The sequence below is a fragment of the Amblyomma americanum genome, chromosome 2 (assembly GCF_052857255.1).
Source record: "Amblyomma americanum isolate KBUSLIRL-KWMA chromosome 2, ASM5285725v1, whole genome shotgun sequence".
Taxonomy (NCBI): Eukaryota; Metazoa; Arthropoda; class Arachnida; order Ixodida; family Ixodidae; genus Amblyomma; species Amblyomma americanum.
Window position 1 is genome coordinate 15585461 of NC_135498.1, and position 22747 is coordinate 15608207.

General features: G+C 53.0%; 1 protein-coding gene and 1 non-coding gene across 4 annotated transcripts in view; one reads left to right on the forward strand and one right to left on the reverse strand.

Moving 5' to 3' along the window:
- Positions 1 to 22747, forward strand: part of LOC144120652 (uncharacterized) — a 120204-nt gene that overhangs the window by 18963 nt on the left and 78494 nt on the right. The window lies entirely within an intron of this gene.
- On the reverse strand, positions 7335 to 7406 carry TRNAS-ACU (transfer RNA serine (anticodon ACU)). The gene has a single exon. It is a non-coding gene; the product is annotated as a tRNA-Ser (tRNA).

A 22747-nucleotide genomic window follows, 5' to 3' on the forward strand; every position in this document is an offset into this window, starting at 1 on the left:
CGAGAGAGCCGACCGACGTCGCCGCATGTAGAGTCCAGCAGCGCAGAGGGGCCGGAGTCCGTATCGGTGCTGGACCTTGGAAGACCGGCCGACGACCGCCGGAAGTAGAGGGGCTGCAACTTCTGCGGCGTGTGTGAAAAGACGTCGTGCTTTGCTCCCCACCTCGCGCTAGCAGGACGGAGTGCGTCGGAGACCGCAGTTGGAGGCGCGCACGAAGGGAGAAGGCCATGGTGGTGGTCGGCGTGGTGGACGGCTCTGTGCGCCTGTCGGCGGCGGCCGGCGGCTCCGGCCACGACCCGGCCGCAGCCGCGTTTGGGTGGTGCGCGTCGCGCCGGCTGGCCATCGCCGAGTCGTCCTTGGGCGCGCTGGTTGCGTCGCCCACGCCGCCCCTGCTGCGTCGGCTCCTGCGGCCCGCCTGCTGCTCGCCCCACGGGGACGCGGCAGCCGCGCTGCTGCAGGTGAGTCCGGAGGAGGGGCCGGGAGAATGGGCCGTCGTGGGCGGCAGCGCGACAAGTGTCCCCCGGCGAAGGTTTGTTGCGCGCACGTTGTAGTGGCGGTAGAGATACGCCGCGGTGGAGCTAACTTCTTTGTTGTGCTGATATTTTGTGTATGCGACCGTTGCGGAATTCCCGACGCTGTTGTTTTGAGGTGGCCTTGCTCGAATAATTTCCGGTGGCGCTTCACATAGCACTCTATAGCTTCCTACTGGCGACGTTTGGGTGGAAAACGTTTCGAGTATAGCCTGTCTGTGTGGCAAGCCCGGGGATAGAGAACACCAGGGACGAGGTTTTTCTGAGAGTGCGTAATATATGGCCAAGGGAGAGCATCGGTGCATACGCAAGCAAGGTGCGGGGCCAAACAAGAATGTGCGGCGGTGCCACGTGCCCAGCGCGGCGATTACGCCTTTTTCACTAGACGTGGCTTCCTCTGGGGTGTGGGTAAAAGTTGGTTTGAAAACAAACGCACGTGCAACACGCAGGTGCGCCTGCGAAGTGGCAGGTGTGCACTTGACAGCTGCTGCCACCTGTCGCTAACGTGAACTGTGCATGCGCAGTAAGAGGAGAGGGTTTGTTTTCAACCAGTCCAGTAGAGCTGGTTGAAAACAAACCGCTCAAGGAGCGGTTTTTCGCGCGGCCGCTCGCATGCGTAGAGTGGCCATGCGAATAAGGCGGATTAGGCGATGGACGGTGTAGAGTTGAAAGTAATGAATATTAGCTATGAGGGAGGGAAAGGCGCTCCATCTGCCTCGCTCCTCGGTGGACACCTCAACCACGCCGTGAGGGAAGGGAAGAAGGAAGAGAAAAACATTCGTCTTAATCGTGGGGGCTGCGGATTAATTTCGACCAGGTACACTGACATCGCGCAGCTCCTGGGCCTCTTTTGCGTTTCGATGGACGCGGAACACAAGTTATCAAGAAAACTGGCCTTATTACCCTGCCCTCCACTTATGTATGCCCCTACGGGGGACTTTCATGGTACTAAACTGAATAAGCTGAACTGAAGAATGAAATAGAAAAAAAACACCTCATGTTGTCTCTGTTTGGAGAAAGCCGGGTATACGTAATAGTTGCATCCTATGCGCATCCGATGTTAACGAGCCGACAAGCGCTCACAGCAGCAGTTGTGAGGTGCACGAAGCGGAGATAGGAGAACCAGAAATACGAGGAAATTTCAAAACGAAAAACAATGTGTCCGCTTGTCATCTACGCCCGTTTCCGAAAGCGACAGCCGAGATAAGCAAAGCGCCGACACTTGATCGCTGTCACTGGCCGTTAGCGAAGAGACGTCCTTGCGGGAAATATTTCCAACGTGCACGATGGATGCGATAGTGATCGAACTGCGGCGTCAAGACTAGTGGCTCTGATCACGACCAGTGGTTAAAATCCTGCCGTCATATCCTTCTGGTTGATCCATTTCCTATCGGGATCTTGCGCCTTCTTTTATTCGTACGAGATTCTTTAATTTTGTGTATCATACTCTGGTATTGCGTTACGGATGAAAAGATTTGTGCAGTGAATATGTCGTGTTATTGTGACGGACTAGAATACTATGAAGCGGGAAGTGGCGCGGGCAGCAGCGCTCGTGCTAGGCCAAATCATATCATCGCCATCTTTCATCACAGTTCTTCGGCTTGCCGTCACGTAACATTATTACTACTCATTGAGTGTGGGTCTGCGGTTTGTCGTTTGGCCAAACCACCACTGGCGACCACTGTCTTATACAACGGATTCTGGGATTTCGTTAAGGTGCTGATTAGCGCGGCTTTTATTCCGGGGGACTGTCCAGACTCTCACCGTGTGGCCGTAAAATTAAAGCGATTTGATTTGGTTTGTTGCTTTTACGCTGTTACGAATACGTGTTACGGAACGCACGGATAGGTGCGTTCGCTCGTCGAAATTAAAAAAGAAATCGTGGCTTTTTTTTTCTGACGCCGAGAATCTGGACGTTGCCGTTGCGTTCGCGCATCGCTGAGAAGCCACTAGACGGCAGTCCCATTTCTCTTTGTACACATGAATTCTCGCGCTTGATTTACTTTAATTCCGCGAGAATGTCGCTTCTAGCTTGGACATTTTGTGCAGTCCCCTCCTCAAATACCGTCATTCCGGTGGGGCACCTTTGAAACGCCATCACGTTCGTGAAGCGCGGTTAGTTGTGGAAACCTTATGCCCACCCCCCCCCCCCCCCCCCCATGCTTACACAATTAGCGAATGGCTGATATGGTCAGGTTTATACTATACTGCGTGCCGTTCGTTCACTGCGTTCCCTCCCGCACGCGTCCCATTTGTGCTCTCGTGCGGTTTTTCCCCCCTTTTATCTCGGGCGTGCTTTTCACCGCGTAACGTTCGTGACGTGCGTGACCTTGAGCGCGCATCCTTGCAGCCTTTGTGAGGTTTTTTTTTTTCTCCCCTATTTCGTCGCGCTCGAAACCCCCGAAAGCTTTCTTTACTACATGCTCGCGTCTTTGCATGCCTGGCGTCGCGGTGTGGTTGGCGAATATTGAGGACGTTCGATCTTTTCTTGCTCGTCCCGCCCAGCGGGCGCACGGAATGCGGGTAACGGGACGACGGCCCGAGGCTTTCCTCAATAGCCGTGCGGCGGAGGCTGCGCATGGAGGCTGCGGGTTGCGGGGTGGGACACATCGGAGTGCTCGATTACCGCATGCTGCTAGTCGCCGGAGCGCGCGCTTTAAAAGATGGGCCACGGCGATAACGCGCATGCACGCTGTGCTTTCTGCGCGAGAGAAAAAAAAAATAAAGCTGTGCGATCGGAGGGCTGGGTGGCACGCGGATCAATGGGTCGTTGCGGATTTTCCATTTACGCGGCGGTCGCCGCTCGCTCTCACGATCGAGCCACGCGGCGTGTGCTGCGGAGCCAGTGCTTTCTAGCGCGCGCGGAACCCGCAGTTCACGCGACGCACGCGTCGCGCAACAGCCGCTCTGAACAGAAAGGGTGTTGCGGCATGTCAGACGTGCTCTCGGGTTTGTGTCCTGTTTCTTGCGCGGGCTAGTCGTTGCTCCTTAGTGCGCATTGTAACCTGGTTAAGGCTCGTGCGCCACGCTGTTCGCTTCTGTAGAAGAAACTGACGTCCCGCTCTGGCCGTCTGCTGTCGCATCTTCTCGGAGCTTCTGGGTGTTGGCGTTTCGCTGCCGTCTAGACGCGAGCTACCAGCAGCATCAGCTGCTACCTGACAATATAGGTATAACCAGGGTGCAGTGTATGCGCCTCAAGATTGGCCCTCTCTGCAGGCACCTACAAGTCCCCACTGGCTCCTCCTCCGCCTCATGAGAGAGCGTGCTGCGGGGCTAGTTGGCGCTGCATGTTGTGAAGAAGTTCGCGCGAATACTGTACGAGGGACAGGAGAAAGGAGAGGCACATAGCGCTGGCTGTGGCGCTATATAGGCTGCTGACCCCAAGGTCGCGGGTCGAATCTCGCCGCATTTCGATTTGGGCGAAATTAGAAAATGCGCCTCACGATGTAGGTGCGCGTTAATGAATCCCAGGCGGTTGAGGTTAGTTTTATAAAAACGCAGGCGCACGGCTTTCACGACCAATATGTTATAAAGCGTTGCCTTTCCTGCAATTGTCGTGCTTGCCCATAGCCGCTACTGCCGTACGGTCGTAGTTACCGTATATATATCCAAAATGGACCCGGCTGGGTTCTCGCAAACTTTCTTCTTTAGAGACCACGACCACAACCTTCGGCATATGACCTGTAGAAAAGAACTAGTGCGTACGAACTACGGTACACAAACGCTAAAATATCGAATCGCTGATCTCCTAAATAAGTACCCGGGTATTATAGAAACCATTCACAACAGTCGTTCCACGAAAGCATTTAGCAAAAGTTAACCCATTTCTTTTTGTGACACAGGCTTACTTTTCCTGCACATATCTGCCCTATATTAAAAAAAAAGAAAAATCCATGTTTATCAGAAAAGAAAACCTTACTTTGGCCGGCCTAGTTAAGCTCTTCTTGCATTTTGTTATGTTCAGTCACACCGATATTTGTATTTTATGTGCAATTCTGTGCAACAATGTTGACTCGCGAATATACTTTTACAGCATTTCTTAATTGTGTACCTTAAATGAATACGTGATGTTTTTTTTCTTTTTTGATGTTTTCGTGTATAATGTTATAAGCAATGTCTCTTTGGTGTTATGATCTGTTTTTCTTTGGTTAAACCTGCCCACTGCTCAGTGGTAGAGTGTAAAGGGGGCGGACGCTTTCGTCAGGCAACTTTTGATTGCCTTTTTGTTCGCCTCCTCGGCAACCAAGTGTTGTTGAAATAAATCTGAATCTGAATAATCTCTATTAATCAGGAGCCCTCCAATACAGCGTTGCCCACACACTAGTACTCGCTTGGACGTTAAACTCGCAAACTACAACGTTACAGCTTTTACGCGCTTCGATTGGGCGCGTATATTTACCGCCATTGCGCGGCCGCCGGGGTCTGCAGTCCGTGGTCTGTAATCTGCAGAGCCGCGCTGGCACCGCGTGTATACGGCACAGGGCTATGTGGAATCCATCTTCGCCTTCGCAGATGTACGCGTTGTCAATTTACATGGCGTCAGCCGAGTAAGTGCGCACACATTGAGAACCCGCCGGCGCTCTCTCTCCTGTTACTGCAGGTGATGGATCATTAGAATTATTTTCTAATCATCACTATATAGCTCCCGATACTGCACCGCTGCTTCACCTGCGTGTTCTTCTGTTGACAACCCACACGCATGTAAGCTAACGCGTCGTCTGAGAAGCCCACGGTTCAAGCTTCTCCGCCTTTATGTAACCATAACGCCGGTTCGCGGTAATCGCTAGAACTTCCTACCGGTGAACGTAATCAGCGCACGAGGCATCCCCCGTCGCGCCCGCGAGGAGACGGGCTCAGCGGGCGCTGCACGAGCAACACACGGAGAGAGAAAACGCGCACAACACGCGAACACGCTCAGTAAATATATAGTGTACTATGGTCGGATCAAACTCAAGAACAAAGCGGCTTTTCCCCTTCAAAGGACCCTCTTCCATCCAATGGCGTCGGCCGATTGTCATGACCCTGCTAGCTACTGACAATGCAGGGAGCGGCGCCACAGTGCAGAGAGCGGTCTATCTCTACACCCTTATATCAACACGATGGCAAGACGGGCGAGTTGGGGATACGTACTTCTGGGAAAATAGCGAAAAATACGCGTTAGCATAATAGCGCTAGCAGCCCGCCTGTATGCCTGCATGACAGTGAGGTTCGTTTCCTCGGTTCCACGTAGCTACACGTGTGTTTTATTTGCTTTCTTGATTCTTTGCCCTCATTATATTCCTTGCTTCCTGTGAATAAACCCTGATATCCCCGACCATAGAAGGAAGGGGTTATCTCCTTTCATCTACCACTCCCTGCTTTCTCACACTAGCAGGGTCGTGACAATCGGCCGACGCCACTGGCTAGAAGGGGGTCCTTTGACGGGGACAAGCGCGCGCCGCCACCGCTCTAGTCCGGCCGTGGTTGTATGCGCGCCTACAGAAAGTAGATCAGCCCGAAAGAAGGAGGGCTCCCTGCGCCACAAAAGTACCGCGGGTATGTATGCGACAGTCTGCGCCGAGCGCGGTGTCATGCCTGATCAATACTTCAGAATTCCGCCGCTAGGGGAGCAGTGCGGCGCTGTCGTCGCGCTGCCAGACTTTAGGCTCGGTTCTCCATACACATGCTGCCATTCTGGTGTGCTGCCAAGAAGTCCAGCCACCTCGAATGAGCGGTCTGGAACACGCGTCCGTGTTTCGTTCCGGCCGCGCACACGTACTACGTCGTCTTGATGAGCAGACAGCCAGCACTCATCTCAGTTTCATTTAAAACGGCTCAAGGAGTATAGGCCTCGCTGAGTAGTCGCACTCCCTTTCTCCTTCGCGGCCTTGTTTTTCGAGACTTGATTGATGGCTATAGAGTGGGTGTCGGAGGCACCTGTGGAGCGCCGGATTGAATTTCGCATCTTGTTGGGGGGTCCTTGTCTGCGGCAGTCGAAAGTGTACAGCGTTTTCTGCGCAGCATGAGCCGATGAGTGCGAAAATGAAAAAAAAAAAAGAGAGCAGGTGTACATGCTGAGTGAATGATGCTAACGCATCATTATTGGCTGCTGCCATGGGCAAGAGCGAAGTTTCTTAATTCTCTCCGATTTAATTCATTGTTGGCTAAAATAGTTATAGTGAAATATTATACATTGGTATAGTTAGTACGTGGCACCTATATAGCTCCGTACAACAGCTTTGCTCTAAAACACATTCCGCGCCGGCGCCTCTCTTAAAGGGCATCCGAAGAGGCTTTAGAATTCGTTGAGTTTAAAAGGGCCGAATGCGTGAAACGTGCTGGTAAGGCCGGCGAAATCGCTTCGCGTTAGCATTGACAATGGTGGCGTAGTCGCGGAATAAAGCCGCGTCGGCGTTCAGGCTTCTCTGCAGTGTGCAGCAACGGGCAGAGGCCCCGATAATGACGTCACATATCGTATGACGCACAGCAGCATACAGGCGAAGGCAGCGGACATATGAAATTCCGTCATCAATGACATCACTGCGAGTTTCCCCGCACTTCTCCAACGCAGTGAGGAGAAGCCTGAACATAATAATAATTGGTTTTTTGGGGAAAGGAAATGGCGCAGTATCTGTCTCATATATCGTTGGACACCTGAACCGCGCCTTTAGGGAAGGGATAAAGGAGGGAGTGAAAGAAGAAAGGAAGAAGGATTGCCGTAGTGGAGGGCTCCGGAAGAATTTCGACCACCTGGGGATCTTTAACGTGCACTGACATCGCACAGCACACGGGCGCCTTAGCGTTTTTCCTCCATAAAAACGCAGCCGCCGCGGTCGGGTTCGAACCCGGGAACTCCGGATCAGTAGTCCAGGGCCCTAACCACTGAGCCACCGCGGCGGGTCTGAACATCGTCGAGGTTTTAACCGACGATTACGTCATCATTTTAAATGGTAGTGCAAAAACACTTTGCATGATTTACCTAGAAGCGTCATAGATTCGAATTCTTGAATAACCTCGAAATCTACAAAAAAAAAACGAACATTTCAGCTTTCCTTTAAGGCGACATGAGCATCCGGTGGAATTTGAATTGTGCATTGTATGGTTTAACGTCCGCAGGCCACACATGGGCTATGAGGGTCGCCGTAGTGGATGGCTGCGGATCAATTTCGACCACCCGGGGCTCCTTAAGACTTTTGCATTTCGTCTCCGTCGAAACGCGGCCGTGATCGATTAACCCGCGACCGTGGGATCAGCAGGCAAACGCCGAAGGCACTGGGAGCCACCGTGGTGTGTATCCGGTGGGATACGGGTCGAATGAAGTTGTTGCGTTCACGAGAACGCCATGCATTGTGGCGGTGTCAATAGCAGGAGGTGCGCGCTCGCGAAGCCGATGCATCAGAACGTTTAGGCTGGCCACGGAAATCGGTGAACATAGTTCGAGCTGGTGGTTGTACGCCTAGAGGACCACGGTGCGAAGACCTCGATGTATACGCGCACGCGAATTCAGCCGTGATTATGAAGCTGATGCTGGAACTCGCGCCGTATCGTAAGTCATAGTCCGCCATGTTTTAGTGCGATAGCACTTGTAGTGGCCATTCCCTGCATTTAGCCGTTGTGTTTGTCTGAAGCCTGCTTCTGGCAGGTGACAGTCTGCCTGTGTGTGTGTGTGTGTGTGTGTGTGTGTGTGTGTGTGTGTGTGTGTGTGTGTGTGTGTGTGTGTGTGTGTGTGTGTGTGTGTGTGTGCGCGTGTGTGCGTGCGTGCGTGCGTGCGTGCGTGTGTGTGTGTGTGTGTGTGTGTGTGTGTGTGTGTGTGTGTGTGTGTGTGTGTGTGTGTGTGTGTGCGTGTGTGTGTGTGTGGGGGGGGGCAGGTTGATGACAAGGCCACGTGACCTAGGTTACAGATGAACAAAAAGCAGGTGGCTAAGCAGAACACATGCGTAGCAACATGTAATGATGCAAAAATTGCGAAACACACCCTGCACGCGCACATGTTCTCATTTGGCTTAACTACGCAAATCGGCTGCCATTTTTATTTGCCGTCGTTCCCGAGCGAAAGTTGCTGCATGTCCGAGACGGTCGAGTCTCGCTTGGGAGATGCCCGGCGCACGCCGACCTTCCCGCAGCTGTCGGTCGCGGCAAATCCGTGGCTTTCGACTGTACGCATACTCAACGCACGCATTCCTGCTGCCCCAAGACTGCAGGAATGGAGAGGAGTCGCTACGCTGGCGTGATTGATGGCGCGGGGGTGACGGTGAGACGAGAGGCCGTCTGCGCCCTCGCTCCGACCAAGGCCGGCGTCCGATGCGGAAGAGACAATAGCATCGTGCGCGCCATCCGCCATCGTCGCCGCCACGCTCTCGGCTTGGGGGGGGGGTGTCGAGTCACGGAGCGGGCGCTGGTGTTTGTGTGTGTGCGTGTGCGTCCGCAGTGCCTCCGCCATTGATGATGGCTCGCATGCACCCTATGATTGACGGCTCCAGCGCGTGGGACGTTGTTTTCGCGGCGTGTGGTGTTCAGACGCGCGTGAATGTGTATGTGGAAAAATAGAGGACTGGGCGTGGTGTTGTTGCTTTCAGGCGGCGCAACTTGCATTCAACGGCGACTGATATTCATTCATCCGCCTTTCTATATAGCATTGGAATTCTATAGGCATCCTTTTCTTCGCGGTGGGGTGCTATTCACTCCGAAAATTTGAGGTCACGCACTTAGCAGGGGTAGAAACGGTCGCACTTGTACGGGCTGGTGTTTGCTGGCATTCGTGTTTACTGCGTGTCGAAACGAGGACAGAGAGATAATACTCGTCTGCTGGACCACGGAGTGTTCTGTGTGGTTAGCACTTTAGATTTTGAGTTCAAAGTGTGAACTCCAAGCCGCGATTTCGCTTTTCTGCCAGGCACCGCCCCCTTTTGTTCTTGTCCAGCCAGTTTGTGCTACGCTTTTCGGTGAGGTTCTTAAAACTGCTTGGTGTTTGTGCTAAGGGGCTGCCATTTGACAGCGAATCCTGTTCGTTGGGCTGTATCCGATGTTTTCCACCTCGCATACCGAGGCGCTATAAATTTGACCTGCGGGTGTGGGAGGAGTGGCTTACTGCAGTGTAGTATAGTGAAGTGAAACTTGATAGTCGCGTGATCATGTAAGGAAGCTAAGGAGCAAAATCCGGTGTTGCAGTGCCAGCAGTGAGAAATCGTCAGTAGTCGGTGTACATGGCTCTCTGCTCAGCTTCTTCTGGCCACGTGTGCCCTGACATGTGTATACAAGCCAGCGAAAACACGCGCTGACGCAGAGCAGGTAGAATTGGGGCATGAACACATGCAAAACGTGGCTGGGATGTCTGCGAAATTACTTCGATATATAACGAGAACGTTACATCGAGAACATTTTTTGGCTGATGCCTGGACCCTCTGCAGGCCGTATACATCCATTACTCACACATCCATTACGCATAACACACCTACGCTTCGTGTGGCCTCTTTAAATGATGCCATATATGCATGGAATTAATCGCGGCTAGTGGCAGTATGTCGGTACTCTGGTGCGTATGACGCATTTTCAGTTCTGTTTCACCTGCACAGCTAGCAGGCCTTACGTGCACTCTTTGCTGCTCTGCAGCTGCAGGAGAGTGGTGTTCAGACGAAGAAGGGACGATGAGCGCTTTTCGCGGTCGCGCGAGTGTTTTCTTCTTGGCCCCCACCTTTCTGTGCTCAGCGTTGCTGTGTAAGTTACACTGTGCTTTAGAGCATGGATAGTCTGCCGAGCATATGCAGCAATTTCGGCGCTGGGAAGTCTTTCGGCTATGGAGAGAGAAATAGAGGTATTTATTTTAAGGCATTGAAACTTGCAAAAAGGCTGCGCCACTATTATGACAGTGCGTTTGGCGCGTGATTGTTTTAGTCGCTTATGCGCCACTGCACTACGCTGTATACTACACACAGTACTGCACGCAACACACTGCACTGCACAGCACACTATCCACAACATACTGTACGCCAACCTGCACTGCGCACTATGCACAACGCACTGTGCACAACGCACTGTGCACAACGCACTGTGCACAAAACACAACACACTACACACGACACGCTATACACAACACACTGCACGACTCACTAAGCACAGCACACTATACTCCGTTTCATGCATCAGGCGCAACGCTGTGAAAGGTACGGAAGTAGTCCGCACGTGAAAATAAAGGGAGGCGTGTTACTCCGCGCTAGCTCTTGTGGCCTAGTGGCCTAAGGCACGAGAAAGCGACAGCGTGTAGTCGGCAATAAGAACGCATTTAATCAAGCTCATGACAGATGTGTCATGTGGTGAGCCTACAGGCAAAGCATTTACTATGTTTCGCTCACCACAAGGAGCGCATTACTTTTTGGTCGCGGATGCAGGCAGCGCAAAACAAGGGCGCTAGCTTTGACAGCGTTGCACCTGATGTGTGGAACGGAGTATATATACGCAACAAATTATACATGATTTACTATAAATTACACACAACACACTATACATGACTTACTATAAACAACACTACAACGCACTATACACGACACAATATACACAACACACTATACATGACTTGCTATAAACAACACACTGCACACAACGCACTATACACGACGCACTATACACAACACACTATACATGACTTACTATAAACAACACACTACACCCAACGCACTATACACGACATACTATACACAACACACTTATACATGACTTACTGTAAACAACACACTACACACAACGCACTACACACAACACACAACGCACTATACACAACACACTATACACGACACACTATACACATCTCTCTATGCGCTACACTGCGCAACACACTGCAAAACCGGTATTATCTTTTTGTATGCGCTCGCTGGGCGCGCTTGTGCGTCACTTTGTGGGATTTTCGCGCGGTGCTCTTGACCCCGTCCTTTTGTGTGCGCCGAGAGCGACCTTGCGTGGTGGAGGGCTTCCCCGCAATGGCTTCGCGCTATGCCGCGCGGCGACCTTTCAGTTGAGCGCGCGCCTAATGAGCGCGGAAGCGGGAGCAAATGGTTGGCTGATAGCATCGACCACGCTCGCGAGTGGTCCACTGAGCTTCGGTAACGGTTCCGCCCGGACCGTCGTTCTCCCGCGCAGCGAGCGTAGTTCAATGCGGTCGCTTCTCCCAGTCGTTTACTCTTTGTGAAGGGCTGCGCTGTTTACTCGCTCCCACGGTGAGCCGGGGGGTCGGCGGTCTGACGGCGCTTACTGACTTTTGCACTAACTGTGCTCACTGGAGTATACGTACAGGGAGAATGACATCGCATGGCTGCGGTGGCGTCTTAGTCAACAGATAAACACCTGATAGGGCCCAGTGCAGAAGCCAGGGTGTGCTGAAATCTCTTCTTCGCACGGCGACTCTATATCTTTGTTTTATCAGCCGCGGTGGCTCAGAGGCTGTATGGTCTGCCGAGTCTTATACCCCCGTTTAGGTGCCCCCCCCCTTTGGACCTCCACACTTAACCAAGAGTTACTCCCGATTCTAAAGGGGGCCGGCGGCTCTGGCTGCCGCAGCTCCTCGCCAGATGAGGCTTGCATACAGGAGACGTCGTGAATGGGCAAGTGTGCATTCCCCTCAGTCGCCGTTTTGAATGCGACACCGACACCCCACACGGACTGGCTCGTTCGCTTATTGGCCTCAGGTCCACTTGTCGAACTGTCTTAATGTCCTTTCCTTATAGAAGTTGAAGCGCCGAAGATACGCAAGCGATGAGAAAGGAATCGATTTATACATACGAATCAAATTATAAAAGAAAGGGGGGGGGGGGGGGGGAGGCCTTCGTTCGTCCTCGGGAACATTACGAAAGCGGCAGAAGGGGTGCCTTTCTCTCGTGCTGTGGGAGTGACGGTCGGTTGAAGGTTGCTGGTTTAGCTTGCATTGCTTTTATTGCCTGTTCGCAGCTGCTGGATAATTGGCTCGCGTCCGGCTTTATTCCGCCTTCGCCGTATAAGTATACATGAACGGCAGCGTGTCTACGCAGGAGCTGCAGATGCTTAGATCGGGCGGCTACTTTTTCGAGGAACGCGGCAGCGGCAGCAGCAACAGGTGCGCCGCAGGTACCCCTCGTGCGTGGGCGCGATCGAGAAGGCGGTGCCTGCTCTCCTCCTCGGCCTCCAGTACCGCGTTATCTCCAAACGCGCCCTCCCGCGCCAATCGGGCGCCTCGTCCGCGTCGCGACAAATTGCGTGACACGCGCTCGCGTGTTTACTACGCCACTGGCGTGGTGTGCCCGGAGAGAACCGCTCCATAAATCAGGGGCATGCTGCTGCTGCCGCGGAGTATAAACAACTAACACGGTTGGACGAGAGGCTGTGGACGCGCGATCGGACCCTTCGCGTATGCCAGCCGCTCCCGTGCGCTTGAAGAATTTCCTTGTTTTTTTAGGAGACCTATACTGGGCGCTGGGGGACGCTTATTTGTCTTACTTTTCTTTCGCGTGCTGGCGGAGTGGAGGGCGCCAGGGAATTAGGACCACTCCACGGGCCACGATGGAACTCGACGCTTTCATACCTCGAGGTGCTTTCCCCATCTCACCCGACCTCTAGCGAGGCCGCTATGGCTGTATTTCCTGAACGCGAAGCTGGCCCCTTTGAGCACTTTGACGCGTTATACTTTGTTATGCGGTACATTGCGAACGACAACTATGAATAATTGATGTGGCATGATCACATCGCGGAACAGACCTCTGGCACTGGATTTGCGCGCAAAAGTTGCCCGAAAGCGAGTTTCGGGTGACGCGCGATCACTGGAAGTGTTGCCTTGGCTCACCCGCGGGGCGTATGACAAGGTGTCCTGGCTGTGTACGGGATCATTAGGAAGGTGTGAAATGCTGCGTGTTTATCTTGCGGAGAGAAAAAAAAACAGTACTCGAAAGAGGGATCTAACCTAGAAAAATCGCTGTCCTGAAAAAATAAGGGAACATCAGTCGCACGTGACCGCTGCATACGCTTTCAGTGCCTTTTTTTTTTTTCGTTTTCTAAAGGTAACCGGCGCTTGGTTGTTTTGCAGTTGATTTTTTTTATTTACCGGCTTGCGCCTTACTGCACGACGAAATGAAATATACACCATAGAATAAGAGGTTCTGCTTTACGGATGCTTTTTTGTTCGCATTGTTTTTAGGTTTCGGTCTCGGTGGTAGCAGAGAGTCCGCTCATCGCTCGGAAAGTTACCTTAGGGAACAAACGCGAGTTATTCTGGCTGAGATCAAGAAGAGCAGTTAGACATGCGCGGGGCGTGCAATGCGAATGTAATAATATATTGGCCCGTAGGGAAACGGAGTGGGTCATAATATGAATGTGGGCGGATGAAATTGGGAAGGGCACGCGGTTGATTGAGCTCAGTGAGAGAAGCTTTCGTCCCGCAATGGATGTAGTTGGACTGAGTATGAAGATGACCTCACACTTTGCGCAGGTTGCTATGTTAATAATGAGCCCAGATGTATCCTAGCTTTCGCTCTTATGTGTCTGGATACAGCGTGGTATAAACCAATTCACTGTTCGTGCGCATCTCTGTTCATTGCGCGCTTGTCCATCCTGTCGTGTCCCTGTTCATCGACTGCCGTATATTTAGTTACTTCACGATACTCTGAGCCTTTCTTAGGCTTTTACAGGAACGGGGGGACACAAACAACTGGTATATGTTAAGAAACGTGGATAAGAGAAGACAAAACTCACAAATCATCGTGTCAGACATTGAGAGCAAAGCTGTGAAATTCGAACAAAAAGAGAGAGAGGGGGAGGGGCGAAACAAGAAAAACAGATTTTGACAATTTTACAAAACCGACTTTCCTTGGGAAAAAAAAGAGCATCATAGTTAACAAATGCATGAAGTGACATGTCGAAAGAAGAAGGCGCCGACCAAAAGAAAAGATGGGATGACGTTCATAAAATAAAGCATGCCGTTCATAAAATAGTGGGAACTCCCATCTTTAATCTTGTTTCTTCGTAAATGATACATGTATGGGGAACTTGCGCTGAATTTAGCGGTGCCGATTACAGCGCCATAACACACTGCCTAGCGAGAAGAGCAAGCAGTTTTGGGTAGTACTCTTAGTACTTTTCCGCGCCGCCTTCAGGCGCTGATTGGCGTGAAGGCGCACGTGCCGTGCGTCAGCTATCTGGGCTACGCCGAGAGAAGCTAGGCAATGAATGCTGCCAGCCAAACGCGGGTATCTAATCGCGAAGAATGTGTTCTCGCGTTTGCAGCGGCCCAAGCGGCTGACAAAAGCAGTTTTGAGTCACCGAATGGAACAATTGAAATGCCACCTTGGCAGCGCAGTTTCCCCGGTCCGAAGACCTATCTTGTTCGGAACAACAGCACAGTCCTCGATGTGCCGTTTCGAAGAAGTAAGGGGCCCATTTGGTCTATTTCTGGCAGGAAGTGGAGCCCCATGCCCAGCAGAGAGAGAGAGGCTTCGCTTGAACAACCGTGTCTCGCTTAGCGTTCCGACCCGCGGTTGAGACGGGCAGCCGCCCGTGAAGCCTTCAACTTGGGCGTGTACTCGCGGACAGCTTTCTGTGGCTATTGCAGCCAAGGCTAGGCAGGAGAGGAAAGCGGATGTGCTTTGTTCCATCGCCATGGGGTGTGGCCTATCTCAGCCTTGGCGTGCCTGCACCATCTCCCACTTCATCCTCATCCCGCTGCACCCCTGACCCGAACAAATGAACCCCCCCCCCCCCCCCCCTCCACCCATAGTTCGTGGACAAAGCCGCGCCTACTTCCCTTTCCTGCCTAGCCTTGGCTGCATTGCCACAAAAAACTGTCCGCGAGTATAGCAAGCGGGCACTCTCATTTCATCTGCCGCTCCTCCTTCTCTTTCCTCCTGTTGAGGATGGACGCATCCTCTTGCACATGAGCTGGCCACTGTGAGGCCACGCATCCACGTAACTTTCCCCGTGTTCCTCATCTCCCCTCTCGCTCCTGTTGGGAGGATTGGCTCAACGACTCTGCCGCGGTTGCCGTTACCGTGGACACAAGTACGAGCGTATGTGGCTGCCGCACCCGTCCGCATGTGTACCGGTGGCGGTAATCGACAGCGTTACCTCACGCGCGTAGTAGCGGTATACGGCAAAGGTATGCCGAGTAGTGGGCATAGGGAAGGTGTCCGCAGCAATTGGTGCCCCGGAAGGGGCCTGGGCCTCAGTGGGCAATTTTAATTTTAATCAGTGGTAGGGAGAGGTTAGTCAGATGGTTCTTGATAACCACAGAGCGAACAAGGGAGGGAAAACCTCAGGATGCTTGCCAACGCGTCGACAGGATGACTTGTCGAAGCGACGAAGACACGTCCTCTTGCCGAAACGTTGGCAAGCACCCTGAGGCTCGCCCCCTCCCTTGTTCACTTTGGGATCTACAGTAGTCAGGTTTTGTTCTGCTGTTTCAGTGTAATGCCGGCGGTATACCTTACAGAAAGCTTTTTGAATGACAGCGAACGCTTTTTTTTAAGCTATATTAGTGCACGCCGAGGACCGGCGGTCACTCGACGGTTAACATAGCACAGTGTCTCTCCATGGCATATAGCAGCCGGTCTCCATTGTGCCGCTGTGCGGTGCTGTTGTGCCTCTCTCTCGAGCGATGCGACAGGCACGTAGGAAGTGGGTTGGTCAGAGGCCCTGTTGCAGCCACCTAGCGGCCGCTAAACTGCGAAGGACGTTCCTTAATGCGCACGCACCTCGCTCCTTCTCATCGCGTATGCGTCCGCATGAGAACAATCCTGCCTCGTCGCTGTTCAGCGAGAGTTGTTCCAAAGAAGCGGCGGAGGCAGCGGAGCGTGTCGGCGGCGGCGCACAATACGTCCCGCAGTGTGCTCGCTGGCGGCGCGTTTCTCCCCCTCTAATTGGCGTGGCGTTCCGCGGTCACGCCTCGAACAAGTGGGTCATGGAGCGGCGCCCCCCCTGCCGAGAGATGTGTGCGCTCCGTTTGCATGGCGCAGAGCGGCACGCGTTTGGGCCTCCAGATGTGTCTGTCTCGCTCAGAGGCGCTCCGTGGCGTTGCGAATGCCCGACGCCGTGTGGCCCCGCGTGTACATATACATAGCAACGCGATGCAGCCCCACAGTGTGAGTTGTTGGACGCTCGCGTATCGCTCCGCGGCTTCCTTTTGAAACGCTTTCCCGCCGAGTTTTTGACGGGGCCGTCGCCTCCTGCCAGCGGCCCGTGCCCGAGTCGCGGCTGCCGTAATTTAACGCCGCCTAACGGACCTGCGTAGCGCGCGCCCCAGCCGTGCCATTTTTGATCGGTACGCGACGTTGGAACCTTTTTTCGTTTCCCTCCTTACTTTCTCGGGCCCTTCTTTTCCGGGTTTTTCGTCTTTCGCAGGACGGGCAACGAAATATCATTAATTCGTTCCAGTTGCGCATATTGACGCTATATACTATAGTGTGTTTGCCGCGGCTACAGAAATCGCTCTGGCAAGCACGGTACTGCCGAGGGCATGTCACACTCGTGCATGGCGTGTGTTCAGAACGGTGCTCTGCGAAGTGGCAAGTGTCGTTGCTGAGATTCGTATAGACAGTGAGTCTGCGTGGTTATGAAGTCGCCGGTGGTGAGAGGACACAAGCGCCATGCCAACCATGGAAATGCCATGAAAACCAGGTTGCCATGAAAATGCCAACCTGAGCTAGGCCTCGCTCTTAGCCAGCCATGAACACGACAGAAAACTTTGTTGTCACACCAGATTTCTCTAGTATTTGGGACCTTGCAATAGAACTTCTTGTTGTATCAGCAGGATTTTCTGTAGTATTGTACATCCTCCTGTCGCGACAACAGACAGCGTCTTAATACCGCGGAAAAATTGTCGTAACGACGGGACGGCCAGAAAAGTTCGGCTTAATTTTGACGCTTGCCTTGTTGTATTTTCCGACTGGGAGTCTTCTCGTTTTTCAGTGCCATGGAACACACTACTTGACCCAGGATTCGCTCTTTGCAAGCCGGGAACTTGGCAGCATGAGCCGACTTTTGCTCTTTTTTGTGACCAACCTGGCAGCCTGAGCCAGGTTGTGTTTGCGCATGTGCTTTCGATGAGATTGTGTGAACCTGCGCCATGCGTCCGATTCCCCGTGGTTACGTTTCGCGTAGAGTCACTTCGACGAGGACAGAGGGTGGAATGGTGTGGTAAAGAATCGAATCGCGACCAGCGCTGCTGTCTCGGCACGAGCTTGTTGGCTCTTGTGGCATCAGTGGCGTGTGATGCGGAACGTTCCAAGCGTGCGGTTGGCGCGTGTGCACTGTTTATGATATGTGAAAACAAGGAATGTCTGTATGTAATCGAAAGTTCAGTATCGACATGCCGCTTCGCGGGTGTATCGATCTGTGCGAGGATCGAGAGGGTTCTGCGCTCTTTTAGTGCGAAAGCATTACTAGTCCCATTGCGAGAAAAGTCGGCGGCGTGTGTTGTGTGTGTGTGTGCTCGCAGATGGCACAGAAAATCCCAGCGATGGCAAGCAAATGTAGGGTGACGTCGTCAAGCCGCCGTGTGACGCGCACAGCAAGCCTAGCACCGCCACTTCAGACAATCCTATACACGTCGTCTATATATACTCGCCACTGGCCGACCTCCATGTGGCGCCCATTTTCCCGACATTCGCGCCAAAATTGTGATGCCACCGTTTGTCGTACAGCGTTCCGGGCAGTGTCATACGCACACGCATGTGTCTGTATGGGTGGGTGGGTGTCAGTGCATTAAGGGACAGTAGTGCTTTCTCATTCCCCCGCAAGTGTCTTTGCCGAATTGTTTTCAGCATTAGCTGTATGAAGACTTCGGTCCAGCGTAAACGACGTCGTCCTCAGCACGGAAGCTGGAGAGGATCCTTAGCAGTAGGTGGTTGTGGTAACAACTTTACTTTTAAGCAGAAAATGAAAGAAGGTCCTCAAGGGTGGGTTCCTGCACTTGTCCAAAAGACCACGGGCCTGGTCTTCACGGAGAGCTCTGTCCACTAGCCATGTTTGGCCAGCCCGTTGAGCAGCTCTCATAGCGGCCTCCCGTGATGAGAGGGATGGGCTGGGTACGGAGGGGACCATCATGCACTACCTCAGCGAGTGTTTTGCCTAGCTGGATATGCGCCATGACGGACTGGCGAGCCCGGCAGCGGCGGTCTTAAAGCGCGTACCGTACACGTGGTCTCGTTGACCTGGCGGGATCTCATGGGTGGTGTATGGTATGCGCTACAGCTGCCGCGTATTTTCCGTGCGGGGTGCGAATAGTGGGAATTCTGTCCCCGTGTGCACTAAAGGCAGTTCTGGGCTTCCCAGAGGAGGTTAATTAGCTCTGGCTGCTGCCCTCACTTAGAGCAGCCCATGTGGCGTGGTGGTGAAAGACATTCGACCAAAAGCTAGGGCGATGGTCCTCGCTGTGCTGCTTTCTATACAGCCCGGTCTCGCGGCAGTTTGTTGCCGCATCGGGCTTCGGTTGGGCCCGCTGTACAAGAGTAGTGCACCCGTTATATGCGCCCCTCCCGTTGTCGTCGCCCACTCTGTGTGCGCAGGCGTGCCGCGGCTGGCCGCTCATTGTCGCCCAACGCGTGCGGCGCTTGTGCGCGTACCGGAAGCTGAGCCTGGCCCGTGCCCGCGCGTGATGCGGAAGTTTCGCATTCACACGCGGGCCCTTCCGCCGTCCGGCCTCTCTCCCAGAGTCGCATTTTCTGCCGACGCGATTTTCCTGTACTCCTAGAAGGGTATTAGAAGAAGTTTTGTATAACGTCCTTGTTGGTTGGTGTGTAGATCGGGCATAGGTGCTCTAGCGGATGCACGTTATTTGCGGCGCTTTATTTAGCCGCTTTTCCATCGGTGGACGGTGGTGGCAAGTTAGGAAACGTGGTAGAAGACGAGAAATAGAAGAGAGGGAAGAAGAAAGAGCGGAAGACGGCCTCTACCGAGCCTCGTTGTGAATTGAGGGGGCCCTGAAGCGCGAGAGCTCTGGAAGGTCGGACCATGCAGCCAGCCAGCCCGCTTGTGGTCGTGCAGCGGCAGCAACAGCTGCAGTAGCTCGTTGCAGGGATGAGCCTCGCGTCCTGTCCGCAGGCTTGACGGGGCCTCGGCTGCCGCTTCGACAACAATGCGCGCCAAAAGGCGCCCGCCGCCGGATAGAAAATAATAAGCCCTTGTGTATAGCGGTCGTCGTCGTTCGCGGCCACTGCCTTATTCGCTTCTCTCTTCTCCGCGTATTATTATTTTTTCTTCTTTTTTTTTTGCTCCCGTCCGTCGCCCCTTTTCTCTCGCTGCCTTGGCCGACATGCGCGGTCGCCGAGGCGACGTGCCGAGACGGGCGCTGGCGTCGCCTTCTCCTGCGGCCTCGGACTTGGCCTCCCAGACGTGTCCTACAACGCCGTCTCCCTCCCTCTCTTTCCTTCCCCTCCGTGGTTGGTTTGTGTCGCCGTCGTGTTCAGGGGACGCGGCTGGCGCGCTCACCACATCAGGGGGGTGCTCTCCCGCCGCAGCATGCGGTGCGCGCGGATTGCGCGACGGCGCCGTACTTGGGCAAAGAGCGCGCCCGGCCCGCAATTCCCGAAGGTCGCCCGCGGGCTTCGCGCCTCTGTGTGTGGGGTGGACGGACGGACGGAGGCTGGCGCGTTTTGACGGCTCCCATGCTGCGGTCGCCGACGGCGTGCGCTCGTTCAACAGTGACTTCGAGATCGGCCGGGAAGGAAGGAAGGACGGAAAATGTAGCGGCGGCAGGTCGAGGCCGGCTGAGCATTCTTCGCCGCCAGATTCGCGGGGCACGCGGGTGCCTTCTTTTTTTTTTCCTGTCTCTCTCGAGATTGCATTCTTGGTACGGCCGATCTCGTTGATGGCTGGCTGCAGCCGCCGAGATGTCAGTCTGCGGTCAGGCGCGCCGCCTCGCGGCCAAGTTTTTCGTCGTGCGGTATACGTCCGGAGACGTGACCGCGTCCTGTAGCGTGTACGAAGCTTCTTTTCACAGCGCCTGACAACGCCTGAAAGGGGGAAGGGCGAAAAAAAAATTGAATATCGAATATATATATATATATATATATATATATATATATATATATATATATATATATATATATATATATATATATATATATATATATATATCGCTTCTCGCCGTCTCAGGGGCGGACGAGAGAGGCGTGCCGCAGAAATAGGGCGGATTGATTCCATCGGGCCCGCCGCGCGCGTGATTGTTTCTCGGAGTTTTTTTTTTTTTTGTTATGCAGCGCGCGCGCATACGACTGGCAGGAGGACCTGGGATGAGGCCTGGCCCCGACGGCGCAGTGGCGTGCTGTGAAGGCGCCTCGCGATATGCGCTATAAAATGCGAGCAGGGCTCCACCATTTCTGGTGTGCACGTTGCGCGAACCCGCCGCGGTGGCTCAGTGTTAGGGCGCTCGGCTACTGATCCGGAGTGCCCGGGTTCGAACCCGACCGCGGCGGCCGCGTTTCGATGGAGGCGATACGCTAAGGCGCCCGTGTGCTGTGCGATGTCAGTGCAGGCTAAAGATCCCCAGGCGGTCGAAGTTATTCCGGAGCCCTCCACTACGCCACCTCTTTCTTCCTTTCTTATCTCAGGCCTTCCTTTTTTTTCTTCTCTTACGGCGCGGTTCATGTGTCCGGCGATATGTGAGACAGATACTGCGCCATTTCCTTGCCCTAAACACCAATTTTCACGTTGCGCGACGTCGGGATGAGTTACTGGTCGTGCTCTGAACAGCAGTCAATGCGGCATCCGAGCTGAACGCGTGTCCGCAATCGCCTTCGTTGTCTACTTTCACCGTTCCCTCTATTGGAAATTAAACGAAATCATGTCTCCTTAGGCTGCATTCTTAATTTCGATATTGTGTTTGATGGCATGTATTGTTTCTTTATGGGGTGGCATTTTTGTTGTTGTTTTTGTTCCAGATTCTGTTTTTGTGACGGCATATGTGCCAGATGCGTTACCTGTTAATGATAAGTAATCCCTCATTACAAGTCTACTGCACATTGGAGGAATCCCCTAAACGTAGGACTAGTACCGCAGACATGGCTAGCGTTGATGGGTTAAGGGTGACGTCATTGCCGTCTGGATGGTTTGCAAGGGCGGTAGTGTGGATTCCTAAAGAAGCGAACCGTAGCAGGGGTGGCAGACAGGCAGACGCTCGGGTGGAGAGACGACGGTGCATAGGAAAGCTGAGATATATCATGGTAACCGGATGGCGCAAGGCGGGGTGAGTTGGAGATCATTGGGAAAGGACTTTGCCCTCCAGTGGATGCTTAGTTGGGCTGTCGATGATGATGACGTCACTTAGTTTTCGATCACGGCGTATATCACGCCAACTACGGACGATGAGTGCTGCTAAAATCCGAAAAAAACCTCCCTGATAATATTCTCACTGAAAAATATGTCACTGGTCTGTCTCTCTTGTTGCCTCTGCTTTTCCGGGCAAATATTATACCTGTGACGAAAAAGCTTTCGGACTCGTCTTTACGGCAGAGACATTAAGGATGAGTCCAGTTATTTTTTTAATCTATTCTGTGCCCCTTTCTGGCAGCGAAAGGCGCATTTATTTCCGACGAAATTACGTTTAAATATTTGCCCGCCATTTGATTCAAACTTCTGACGCCTACACCCAAAATGTCTCCGTGATGGCCGTTTTGAAGAAAGCGGTGGTGTAGCTTATCCTCTGAGATCAGCTTTAAAAAAAAAAACAGTGTCGATGCACCGCTGTTCACGTGCGAAATCGGCGGTTGGTGGCGCCACCTGTAATTTATTTTGGGGCCTTCTCTGTAACTTATAGACGCTCCATTTTCAGCGAAAGTATAGCTTCTTCGTTGTTAGAATGAGCTAATCTATCGATACAGGCTAACTTCAATTTGTCCTCACTTTACCATTAAGCTTCCGTGGAGTGCTCGTCCCGGTTGTCGTTCCTTGTCGTCTCGCGTTTCGCCTGTATCCATATACCTGCCACTTTAAGACACTTCGGCAGTCTTACAAGCCGGCAAAGCTGCGGGAAAATATTTTGTAACCGATTTGCGATTTGAAGGCGATACGCATGCTAAGTGCACTCGCCCCGTCCCTGTTTTTTTTTTTTCTTCTGATTTCTCGCTGCGCCATGCCTTTCCGTTTCTTCATAAAGGGACACTGAGAACCAACTGAAAGTGGCGTGTATCAATATTGACTTCTAAAGACAAATATATGCTGCTTTCATTTAAAACGGAGGTTATTAGAAGCTTGAAAATGAAAAAAAAAAAATTAAACACACAGGTATCGCCGTC